The sequence below is a fragment of the Pieris napi genome, chromosome 4 (genome assembly GCF_905475465.1).
Source record: "Pieris napi chromosome 4, ilPieNapi1.2, whole genome shotgun sequence".
In the NCBI taxonomy this organism is placed as follows: domain Eukaryota; kingdom Metazoa; phylum Arthropoda; class Insecta; order Lepidoptera; family Pieridae; genus Pieris; species Pieris napi.
Window position 1 is genome coordinate 2,008,115 of NC_062237.1, and position 13,713 is coordinate 2,021,827.

At 31.3% G+C, this 13,713-nt stretch overlaps 1 protein-coding gene across 1 annotated transcript in view; it reads left to right on the forward strand.

Moving 5' to 3' along the window:
- Positions 1 to 8,015: 8,015 nt before the first annotated feature.
- Positions 8,016 to 13,713, forward strand: part of LOC125048958 (prolactin-releasing peptide receptor-like) — a 72,110-nt gene continuing 66,412 nt past the window's right edge. The window contains exon 1 of the mRNA XM_047647939.1: positions 8,016 to 8,165. The gene's annotated coding sequence lies outside the window, so the exon portion shown is untranslated. The remainder of the gene's footprint in view (positions 8,166 to 13,713) is intronic.

A 13,713-nucleotide genomic window follows, 5' to 3' on the forward strand; every position in this document is an offset into this window, starting at 1 on the left:
TGTACGGTTTAGGCACTCGCCCGGTACCACACAACCCTTCTAAAGGCCGAGAACAAATTTAAATTAAATTAAAACTTGCCCTCGAACCGGGAAGCGAACCCGGTACCCCTCACCTAGCTGCCACTTAATAAGACCGCTAGGCTATGAGGCGCCTAATTGAATTAAGTTTGAGAAAAATAATTAGGATTGATATTTTGTATTCCAATTTCAATTCATTGTGAACTGAACTGAAATGAATTATTATCATTAGTTCTACTTGAAACAGGACCTTAGGTTACCGCACAGTACGACCCTGCACAAATCCATAGAAATAGACAAAAGTAGGATGAGGAAGATAGAACAAAAGACTAAACAGGTGAAACATAATAAGGTATTTTAGGTCACAAGAGTTATTTGTTTTGACACTATGGCCGAAATGAACGTATTGAATTATTTATAATTTATTATTTTTAGAAATGTAATAAAAACATGAGAATGTAAATGGTCAGTATGTATGTAAATATACATAACAAGAATATGCCTGCGATAGGAGATTGCCATATATGTAGTACTCACGTAAACCTAATATTATAATTGCATTTTTTGGTATAGTGATTTTTGTGAAATATATATTTCTCTATATTTGTTTGAAGTTCCGTAGAGCAGCCCTGCGATTCTGTAACTCACTTTGCGAACTCACCCTCCTTGTAGTTTATTGTTTATCAAAATGCCAAATCATAAAATTACTACTTCACGACTGATCTGAGCGCGACCGCCGCTGCGAAAACCGCTGTGTGAGTTCGTAAAGTGAGTTACAGAATCGCAAGGCTGTGTTGGCCTATCAGCCAAGCCTTGATTCACTAGTATTTTTTTGGCCAAAAAGCAATGCTTTATTATCACACGAAGTTCCTTTCTATACATTTTTTTTAACCAACAAAAGTTCCTTCACACAAAATACTATAAGTACGACAGTTGTCAAATTTATACACATGTCTTTTGAAGGTTAGGGTAACTCAAAGTCATATTTATTTAATCTATGTATCAGCCTACGAACTTTTCAGCCCATCTTAGTGGCTTGATCACGTGACCCTAATCTCTGAGGTAGTAGATCCGGTCAAAGGCTGTGCACCAATGCACTTTTATCTATATGTGCATTTTTACGCTTGCTCTTGGGGTACAGGAAAACATCTTGAGGAAACCAGCATGCCTAGAGTCTTGTATCAGCCTACTTGCTGGAAGGCTGAACATCTAGTTGCCTATTAGAAACAACAAATGATCACGGTACATTTGGTTGTAGCGCCACGCGTTATTTGATCTTAACTTATATTATTTCACCAGCATTTGCCTTCTGATACACAATGTACGTAACGATAAACGTCCGGTTTCTATATTGAAAATACCAATCGCAATTTCTACGAATTGTTTATTTTATGGAAAAGAACTAAGTAATATATATTGCCAAATGTTGTCACTGTTAAAATTGGAGTTTGCAATTTTAAAATATTTGTTCATTATACTAATCTAACTTTCCTCAAACCCTCACCTTAATAAGGTGTAAATTTGAAATAGAGATTAAGCGAACCCCTTTTTAATGAACACCTCAATTTAGATGAACTGATGCCGAAATCAAGCCATTACAGCCCTTTGAACTTCATTTGCACCTTTTTACTACAAATATCTTTCAATAAATATATTTTACTAACATGTTTTGTAAATTTATAATTTAGTATTTTCATAAGAAACGGTTGTTTATAAATGGAAATGTTATGACGGCGGGAAATGACTTAATTGCTGAAAATATATTATTATAAAAAATATAAATTGGCGCCTGGTAGATAGCACCGGTGACCCCAGAGCTGGTGCTTTCCTCGCTCAACGAATAAGTGTCACAAAAATGCGAGGAAATGTTGCAAGCATTAAATACACTGCCACAGAGAACAAACTTTTAGATTTGTTATCTAGGGGAAGAATATTGCAAATACTGTATGTTTGTGTGATATTATAATATCTAATAAGTAATGAGACCGCTTGTTGCTACTTTAATTTTTAAGTTTTGTTTTCCTACACCGTTCGTGCGAATGTTAAATGCGAAAGTAAGTTGTTTTTTTCTATGTGTATATATTGTTTTGCATGTGATGTCAATAGTTATCGCATTGGAGTAATCTGTAATGGTAGAATGTTGAATAAATATTTTTTCTATAAATATATGCCACAAGTGATCCAATTAGAAGTTTGAACTTGTACAGAGAATGATGACATCTTACATAATGGCTTATTTATTTTACTTGAGGTTATTTGTCTGACGAGAACAAGCAAAGTTTTGCTATAAAGCTTCTCAGTATTTTTATAGCTTCTACTTTTATATGATTTTGATGAAGTTCATCAGTCTGTATTTTAATAATACAATAAGTTTCACAGTACTAAAAGTTGCACCTCGTAAAGTCTAGGGTTCTCATGAGATGAATTTTACTTTTTTTTTCATGTGAAAATCAGTTTGCTTTGATGAATTTCATCTAGTTTTCCACGGGTTTTCATTTTATGTTTGATAGGCTATGGAACTTTTACTAGATAGAGAAACTGTTATTAAATTATTATTTTTTTACAAGTACACCATATCACGTACAATGACCTTTCCATAGTATGCGTGTACGTGCACGGAGATAACCTAGGAGTAGTGCGTGGCTTATTGCTGGATGTCCATATGGTGATTATTTAATCTTCCCCATAATCTAATCTAATACATGACAATTACGGTGAACATACATTTTTCAAAAAATAATAAAAATAATACTTTCTACTATTTTAATTTTCCAATTTTAGTTTATACTAGTAATTTCCCATTTAAAAATACATATTCGCTTAGCAAGGCTTTTTAAAAATTTATCAGGCCACTACCAAATAGCAAGTTATGTATAATGAGTGTTTATTCTGTTATTTTACCTAAGAATTTAAATGAGAGGTGCCTGAACAAATTATATTATAATATGTAATATGAAAATCAAGCTCGGTGTACTGACATTATATATAATACATTGTTTAACAAAATCTACAACATTGATCTAATATGAAAAAGCATTCATAATTTTTCTGCTTTTATTTTAAACTAGCTGGCCTGGCGAGCATCGTACCGCCTAACAGTCGATTCTTTATTTTTTTAAATACTTATTCTGCTATTCGGGACACCGGTCTAGCTAGTAAGATAAAAAAAAAAAGGGTGCGTGTACTTTTGTACGCGCGTAAGAAGTTATACTTCTTTGGCATTATTAAAAATAGGTTGGCTTTGTTCCACCTCCAGTTTTTGATGTTTCACAGCGATAAGATGACAACTCTTTTTTTGTATTCAATTTAGTGCACTTACACTGATTCATCAATTGTTTTTTGTCTCTTGTCCTTATATTTGCTAGATTAAATCAGAAAAATTACATGTTTTGATTAAACAATGTGGTCATTTTTTTAATCAAAACATTACTCGATAATAATAATACATACGGATAGTTAACCTCAATTGTATTTTTTTCACAAATATTAATTAGTATTGGTTTAAATATTCAATTTAAATCACTTCTGATTATAATTCAAAAAGCATTGCTAAATTTCTTTGAAAAAATAATTAAAACTCCTTTATTTGTTTAAAAGGTAAATGACAAATGTCATTATGGTCATTCAAAATTCTTGGCATACGAACTTCACGCATATTCTATTTCTTTTTACTTGTAGATTGTCTTATTCCTATCTCGCTCGCGCACGCTATAATCACACTCCTAATTTTGTGTCACAGGTGCGCGCGCATTGTAAAATTTCACTCTCATAAATTTTTCATAACGCGCCTAAAGAAGTATAACTTCAAAAAGAAAATTGATAAGACAACATTAATGTCATTTTACATTAATGTCAAAAAATAAAAATTTACCTTACCGGAATTCCTCCACTAACACTTGAACTTTATGCTATGGTATTAAAGATCAAATTGACTTTTAAGTATTATTACGAATATTTTGTATGGGAATGTAGAAAAGTGTTGTTTTTTTAGTCATTTTCACTCAATTTTTTTTAATTTTTTCTCCGTAAGAACCATCCTCGTACTTCAAGGTATATTATTAAAAAAAATCAGACAAATCGGTCAAGCCGTTTTCATGTTATGTCGTGACAACGGAAAACGGGTTTCATTTTTATATATATAGATTTACCTATTTGTAACATAAAGTCAACTTTAAAAGATACCTCGACACTTGACACGGGCGCTAATAACAGGTACTTTGTACTGTCCCACTTTGAACCTAGACTTCAAGATTGGAAAGCAATTATGCCATGCCAAGTTTGAATTTTCCATTTCATGAAATATTTACATGAAACAAATATATACACATCCCTATTTTTAAATAAATAAATACGCACTTCAAGATAAAATATTCACTTAACAAGCTTAGAAAAGTAAACTATGTGTGCTCATGAGAACAGCGGAATTGCAATCAGAGCCATTAACGTCAAATTCCAGTTCAGTTTCTAATCGCTGAATGAACGTTTTATTCAACTCACGCTAGGACTGTTGAAGGGCAAAGATCTCTACTTAAGCCGCGAGATATACTGTTGGTCACGGATGCAAACAGATTATAAATATGGTATTTATATTTTATCTATTATTCGTCGACTGAGTTTTGTTTACAAAGGATTTTGAAAGGTGTCCAAACAGATATAATTTCTATAATAGGCTACAAGCTATAACTTCGTATATGTCTTTACCTTTACTACGTCATTATTAGATTTCTATATATAAACTTTTTGTGATTTGTGCTAAAAAAGGGTATTCATGGTAGGAGGGTGAAACTTTAGGGATGTATTTTAGTTATCTCAATCTCAAAATTAAATTACGGATAAACACGTATAAAAATCGCGGTATTGTAATATACCTAGGTACACCCCTGTCGTGTAGGTATATAAATATGTTCACAGACCTACCGAATATAGACCAAAAAAATCATAAAAATCCGTTATGCCCTTCCGAAGGAGTTTGGGTACAAACACTGTAACCTGAAACTGTTACTGAATAAATGTAGATTGCAAACAGTTATTTAAAAGTCAATTAAACAACATATTTTTTATTCCTATTTTGTACACTGACTGAGTTCACAATAGTTGCTACCTATATTATTAGTTTTAAGATTTAGGTATATAAATATAATATTTCTTTAATGTTTTTATGTAGGTTTAGGTGTGGGTATAATTAATGTGTCGTTCTATCAAATTAGTAATAACTGTTAAGATAGAATTATAAAGTCGAATAAATAAATAAATAAACATTTACCTAAACATAAAAAAAGAACGTAATCTAATATTTCTATTTCAATCCGTAATCAGTAATAATTCTAATAACACAATTACTTTTTAACAACCTTTCAAGATTGTATATAATTGTCCAACAGTTTAAAAAATTTATAAGTCTAAATTGAAATAATCGCTTTCTCCGCATTTTTAACTAGCGTATAATGGAAACCCAAAGTACTTAAGAAACTTAGTTCACAATACAAATTGCGAAGTGGTTAATTTAATCTATGTTAAAGTTAAATCGTATTGCGAGGTGTGAGTTAACTGTAACTAAAAGTTAGTTGCAGCTGCGCGAACACATTAGATTATGTAGCGGGAAATCCGATAATTGGATAAAGTTTCGGCTCTCGTATAAACACGTCTTCTAAATTACTGGCATCATGTTTATAGTTACGAAATGTGCATTTATTATATACACTATTTACATAATAATAATTCAATGGTTTTATAACCCTATTAAGCATTGGACGCAGATTGCATTCGTTTTTTTTACATGCTTTATATTAGCTTCCGAAGGAGTAGGTTACATACATACATACATAATGTATGTATGTAACCGACTCCTTCGGACTCGATTTTGACCCACTTTAAACGGACAGATTTAATTCAAACTTTGTGCACTTATAAAGAATCAGCAACAATATAATAATTTCATAGGTTTATCTCGAAAAAACAATGAATTTTTTTTTTTCGAGATAAACCAAAGCAATACGATTAAATTGAGACAACACGTATTGCTAGGACTAAAAAGCGGAAAATAAATATAGTTTAGTAAGTTTAATATAAGGCTTTACTAGGTATAGTTTTACGGCTCCATAAATGTATTTTAATAAGTACTTTAAAAGTTTAGATGGATGAAATTTTAACCGAGAATATACACCGGTTAATGCTTAAAAAGCGACTACAGTGTTTGCGGATGGCGTAACGCAATTTAACTAACTCCGGTCGCATGTGATTTAATATGTGAAACGAGTTTATTAAATAAAAGCATCAAATAAAAAGTTACACTTTATATGATATGATATTGGATAAAATATTTTTTACTTATCATGGGTGTCAAATAAAAAATTGTCAAATAGATTAAATTAATTTTGAAATTTTCTGCACCAAAATTAAAATAAAATTAAAATTCATATGACTAATAATGTAACATGTAAAATTCCTTTAAATACAAATTTGCGCGCCATTGTGCGACAACGCCAACGATGCGTCATTTTTTGTTCTACTAATATATTCATAACAACGGATTAGTTGCTATAGCCTCAATGCTATGATAGTATATTTCATATTAAACGAATTGTGAAAGAAATAATAAAACAATAATTTTATTTTTATTCAAAGAACTATTGAGCTGAATAAACAACTATTTGTTATCTATGGTTTATTTAAAGTAGCTGTGAGAGAAAACGACTGATCGAAGAATGATTTATCGCAATGCGTGGTAAATTTAAAAATATAAATTCCATCCCGACACGTGGAGTACTATTATTTGCAACTTTAATTTACGAAAAAACAAGTCAGTTTAAATCATAACCATTTATTTCAATAAATTCTTTTGAGCTTTCGTTTATTTTCTGCATTGCTCTTTGATCTCTATTCACTATGGTAATTAGTTCGATCAAAGCCGTTCATTCACTTACACTTGACGCAAGATTTTATTCGTTTCTACGATGTCATAGACGAATAAATTGCTATGAAATATATCTGTTATACAGAGCAGAGCAGTTACAAGTAACACAAAAATAGTTGATCTCTTTTTATTATGCCATGATATTAGTTTATGTTATAATGTTGATTTGGGATTTTAAAATGTTTCGATTTACGAATATATAATTATAACAGGTGTCTCAAAAGAAAGTTTACATTAGTTTATTTAGCGTTATGTAAAAATGTTAGACTACTTCTTGGTGCCTCAACTTCAAAACTTTCCTGGCTATAACCAAAGAACATGGTTCCAGCTGGACGGAGCAGCGTCACAAACGTCCAATACGTCTCTGCCACGATTTCGTGAAATTTAAGTGTACTATAAATTAAGATATGTTGCTTCTGTTAGTATTAAAGATGTTATTTGTTAGTTAATTATAATGCAACCGCTCAACGGGCGAATATTGGCATATATATAGATTTTAAGAATAAGACGTAGACCTGTCTTTCAACAACTAAGCATTTATTAAGGCAGTTTATGCCGCGCACCACCACTATGTGGAACCAGCTGCCCACTGAAGTATTTCCGAAGCAATTCGACTAAGGGTCCTTCAAGAAAAAAGCGTACCAATTCTTGAAAGGTCGGCAACGCACTTGCGAGCCTTCTGGCTATGTGAGTGTCCTTGGGCGGCGGTATCACTATCTGCCCGTTCGCCTCTTATTATTATATTACATCAATAAAATCCTACTGTAATTATACATTAAAAAATTTTAGTTCTGACAATTGTAAGCACATTGAAAGTATAAAAGCGAAAATGTTTTTATTCAACAGTGAGGGAAACTGTAAATCGCCTTTATGTACTATTTATGTTATATATGGCGACATAAATTCCCTTACAAATAGATCCTAGACTCACTTCCATTTTTTTTAATCGGTCTAGACCGACCATCACCTGGCTAGACGCACATGCCACGTCAATATCTACCGGTAATATTATCTATGATAAAATTGCATGCCATAAAGATATTTCCATATATTCCGTTTGTAAAATTGTGTATCTATCCGACGCGGCTCAGTCTGTGTTCTGGCGTCTTTGCGTTCGCATGTTGTTATTTATCGCGGAAAGCGCGGGAACTTCTATTTCGAGTGATAATTTGGATTACTATTTTGAAGTTCATAGTTACGAAATTCTTTAAAAAGTTTTATTGCAGTTTTTTTGGTGAGTATTGAAATTATTAATTAGCGGACAAGTAATTAATAGTCGATTAAAACTTTAGTTATTTTAAATCGGTAATTACTCTGACAATAATGAGTTTATACGTAAAACGTAGGTTTTTTATGAGTAGTTTACAATTAAAATTATTTTCACACATTTGAATTCTATAGATAAGAGATTAGAGAATACTATCAATATCGTATATATTTAAATTCATTTATCTTTTTGTAAATTAGTATTTTAAATACTGGCAAAAATATAGCAACTGTTAAAACTATATCAAAAACGTTTCGTAATTTTTTCTTAATTACGCTTTGAAATTCACGACATTAAAAATTATTGCCCGGTTATTAAGATATATACCAATTACGTATATAGAAACTAGTCAAGATTATTCTAGAATCTAGGAAACAATTCTATGTATGCTGGCAGTATAATACAAATCAGACTTGTTAATAAGTCGTGATCGACCGTATTTGTCCGTTCAGTGAGTCAATAAATCACATCGCCGTCACAGGACATTATTATTAACTATAATGAACCAGCTCTACTCGACTTTTACTATATTATTTTTTTATAATAAATTGTCGTACATATGTGCGATTAGATCATAAGCCGTTAATGATGGGCCGATAAGTCTCTATGATATTTTTAAAGTAAGTATTGTGCACTGTGAATCGGTATGAATAACATTATAATATAATTTCAGCGATATGAACCTAGGATTTCTGGGTTGTACGTTTATACATATTAAGCATGAAGCCGGAGGATTTATATCTTCGTATACTTTTATGTAATGTTATCACGATATGAATTTTATAAAAACAATAATAGGTTATTTGAAACAAGAACTAGCGCGTTCCGTGCTGGCCCTTATATGAAGACTGGAGAAATCTTAAATGTTGTACTACTATCATATCGTTTGGTCTTAAAGTATTTAGTTACCAAGGACATGTTTTGCCTAATTTTTTCCGCTTTGCCCAAAAATCATGTCAGTCAAAAATTTCTTTCAGTAGGAATTTCTGAATTACCTATATCGTCTTTGCAAACAAAATAACAATAAACTATAAATAGTAATATTTAATATGAAAATAATAGCATTTCTTCAATGATATTACTTTCTCGCTGACCACGATTGCTGCAAACCAAGCGAAATGTCGATTTGTCTAAATGATATAATAAATAGAATTTCTGTTAAGGTAGACCTATTTGTTTTTACACTGGCTGAGTTCACTAGAGTTGCTTCCTATATTATTAGTTATAAGATTTAGGTATATAAATATATATTTTTTTATGTTTTTTATCGAGGTTAATTGGTGTGGGTATAAATATTGTATAGTTCTATCGAATTAGTAATTACTGTAAAGATATAATAATGATATGGAATAAAATTAAATAAAAAAAAATCTGTTTTATTACTATTAAAGTCGTTTAAAATGATTATTATTGACAGATGTGTTAAATACCCACGGAAAAAAAATTGTTGATTTTTTTTAATTAATCAATCATTGCACTGAGCTACAGCAATTCACCTTAATAGAGCAACTTTTTTTTCTACTACTACTTTTTAGTTATATTTATTAAAGTATATTTTAGATTATTTGTTCAATCGTTAATTATACACAAGGGCCTTCATTTTCTATTGAATTATGACATCGTTAAAGTTTCTAGGCTGTATTTAATAGTAAATGACAGTTGTAAGTGAACTAGTTTTAATAGAATTCTCGACCTAGATAAAGTGTCTTCAAGTATACAATTAATTGCTTTTTATTCTAAATCTTTTAATTATATTATTTACATTTGGTTCACGTAAAATTTTTACTTAATTCAGTTATAGTGAATATTTTAATTTTGATTCAAAACAACCTTTAGCACAGATTTATTACTGAAATGGATCTTGAAAATCATTGCCCGTTCACGGCCATCTTGTATTGACTATTGATATTGGAATTATCTTCTGGTATATCTCTATGCGAGAGAACTCGGAGCATTCAAGGCATAGACATTGACATCAGGCCAAATATTTGTTCAATTTATCGTGATTATATTATAATTGGAGCGCACAGGCTGGCATGACCCCAATTGAATAAATATTAAATTCTATATTCTCTAAAAAAAAAATTTTTAATTCTGCCCGTTTATAAACATAATGAGTCTCAAAGGTTAAAAACAATTCTCTCTAAATAAAAGGTCAAAAGTTTTTGTTTTTTATAGAAAACGGGCAGGACGCTCATCTGATGTTAAGTGTTTAGTGCCCGTGGATACTCTCAATAACTGAAGGCTCGCGAGTGCGTTGCCGACCTTTTCAAAATCAGTACGCTCTTTCATTAAAGGAACCTAAGTCGAATTGGTTCGGAAACACGTCAGTGTACAGCTGGCTCCACATACTGGTGCGTGGCAAAAAGTGGCTTAAAAACGCTCAGTTGTGGAATCGGGTGGTTTCGTATTCTGGCCTTTTAAACGTTTACAAATTTTTTTTAAGCTCTTCCGATATCCCTGTGGAAATAGTAGGTACAACCAGTACCAGTACTCCATCCAATAGTGATACCGAAGTTTTTGGTAAGTAATTTCGTTGTAGCACTGATGTCTTCGAGATCACTTGACACAATATTGAATATTAATGTCAAGGTCACAATCACTATCCCTATTGGTTACAGAATATCCTTGCTGATATGGAAAATCCAACAGCACACTATTAGCAGAAAAGATGATACAGAGCGTGGAAATATGCTTCAAGCCAAAATGGTATCATTTTAAAACCTAAATAAGGTCTAAATTATTTTAAAAATCCATGATAATGTTAGAATGAGTTGCCAAAAACTATCACAGACACACCGCACGCTTATAACAACTCTTAGCTACACTCTCAAACACATGTGCAAACACACCCATTCACACACTCACACACAAACAACACTTGTAACACTAAATAAACTTTTTTAAACATGTACCACGGAATAATTGTTATCTAGTTCGATTGTTAGCCGGGTTCGATCCCCGGCTGAGACGAACATCGATGTGATGAGCATTTGGTGTTGTGCTTAGGTCTTGGGTGTTTAAATATGTATTTATATGTCTATCTATCTATAATATGTATGTATATCCGTTGCCTAGTACCCATAACACAAGCTTCACCAGCTTAGCATGGGACTCGGTCAATTGGTGTGAATTGTCTTTAAAAAAAAGAAAAAAAAAAAAAGAAAAAAAAAAAAAGAAAAAAAAAAAAAGTTACCCACAACACAGGGAGTCCCTATTGTGGGGACTAGCGATAGATGAATTTTGTCACAACCTTTTTGTCATGAATAAAGTTTTAGTTATTATAATTTATTATTAATAATTATATGTTACGCGTGTGTGTTGTAGGTTTTTTCAGTGTAGTATTTCCAATTGTGTGTGTGAAATTATATCTAGAAATTTCGAGTACAATTCTTTGTAAAAAATTCGTAAATTAAACAAAAATAATATTGCCTATATTTTTCTTTTAGAAATATTTTTACACGAAAGTTCATAAATTTTCGCGGTTTTTACAAAGAGATCATGTTTTGCTCCGAGCGAAATAAGGCTTTTAAAATAAAATAGAAGTAAAAGTTGTGTTTGTGCCAAAACAATATTATATACGCAACTTGTCTACAAAGCAATTGTTTATTATCACTGAATTAACCATGATTCTCGCTGACATCATTTCTTATCGCTTATCTCACGTCCGAGATGATCAACAGCCTTGTAATCGTGTTTATCAAGTAGATTCTAACATTATTCGAAATTTTTTCTACATTTTTTTTTAATAATAATAAATCCTTTACATGCCAAGATAATGGGACAAAATAAAAAAAATCGAACAACAAGAAAAGTCCGCACAATCAGCCAATCAGTCATTTTATTTTGCTAATACCCCGACTACATTGTCGTGGGAGGTATTAAGTAATGTTTAAGGTTAACTTTATTTCTCATACAAAAAATGTATTTTATTCACATGAGAAACTTAATATAAGAACGAGATACACATCGCCATCAGCCGTCGCAATTTTAGTCTACTAGGCTCATTCTGATATGTATCTTTAAGTAGTGTGCGTATGTGCGAATCAGTAGCTAAATAGCATCTCGTAGTATGATTAAGTACTATTTATTTCTGTTAACAACTTTTTGGATTATACAACAAATGTTAGAGAGGTATCTCTTAAGCTTTTTTTAACATTTTTGAAGAAAGGAAAAACATTTTATTGGAATGACTGTACCACTAAGCAGTTAGGATGATGGAGGAGGCCTAAGTCCAGAAATGGACCATAAAAAGAGGCAGATGATGATGATGATTAATAAAGAATCAATAATGAGGTCCGATCACGTACTAGCCTAATCACATTTGTTATACAGAAACTAAATTGTCTTATAAAAATAATTGGCCTTTATTGGAAGGTTCTAGTTAAGTTTGTCGTCCCTTTGTCGTTTTTATCAGCTCAACAAAGGAAATTGAACGGGTTGAAGTATTTCCCGATTAAATTTTCCGCAATATTGGATAAGATGACCGAAGAGTATAAGAGCTAGTACACAATAGACGTTTTAAGGCGCGCAATTTGCTAATGCGCTTCATGAAAACTTTTTAAAGAGATGTATTTTTTATGTAAAAATAATGTATTATCTAGATAATCTTAATCTATATATGTTGCAGCCAACTATCTTAATCAGCCGTTCAATCAACAGCCTAACCTCTTAACTTAACAGCGCCGTTTAACTAGCGGCCTGAAAGATATTCAGCCAGTTGATATATCAGCTAGACAAATAACTTGGATCGATGACGTTTCATTACTTGCCTAGCCTGTTGACTGTTAATTTCAATTTCAAAATTTCAAACCACAACTTTTGGTATTTTCCAAAGTTTAATAAAAACAACAACTACAATGGAAGAGTGTAGTGACAATAATAATCTGAATTTAGCTGTGACTGACTGAAGCAATTTAATTTTAAAAAAAATATTTTTGGTGTCAGATGTTTCATCTCTTTTATTTCTGTCACATGATCACTCTAGCGTACGAATGGCCTAAGCATTAGCCAGCTAGTTTATTAATTGTTGTAATAAACGCTACGGCTGAATATCTTTAAGGCCGCTAGTTAAACGGCGCTGTTTAGTTAAAAGGCTAGGCTGTTAATTGAAAGGCTAATTAAGCGACATATAAATAGCAGTAATATTAAAAAATAAATCTTTTGTATAGGGCATGTATCTTGATAAACAAGTACATTTAACTCTATGTTAATTAATGCTGAGTTCGCAACACTCTTTTAATATCTACGAATGTTAGATTGTATGTGTAGTTCAGCGAAACTTTATTTAAAAATCATTGTTATGCTAGTATTGTATATGTATTAATCTATTTCAAATTTAAATGAATTAAACGGATATTAGAAGTTGCTTTAATTAATTAAAAGTAATTTCAACTTCCATGTATCACATTTCGGATCAGTCGACTAAAAATCCCTGACTTTTTAAAAATTACTTTTTAAAATTTGAAATTTAACTTTTTTTTAAATTGTATTTAATTTTTATAATAATTAATTA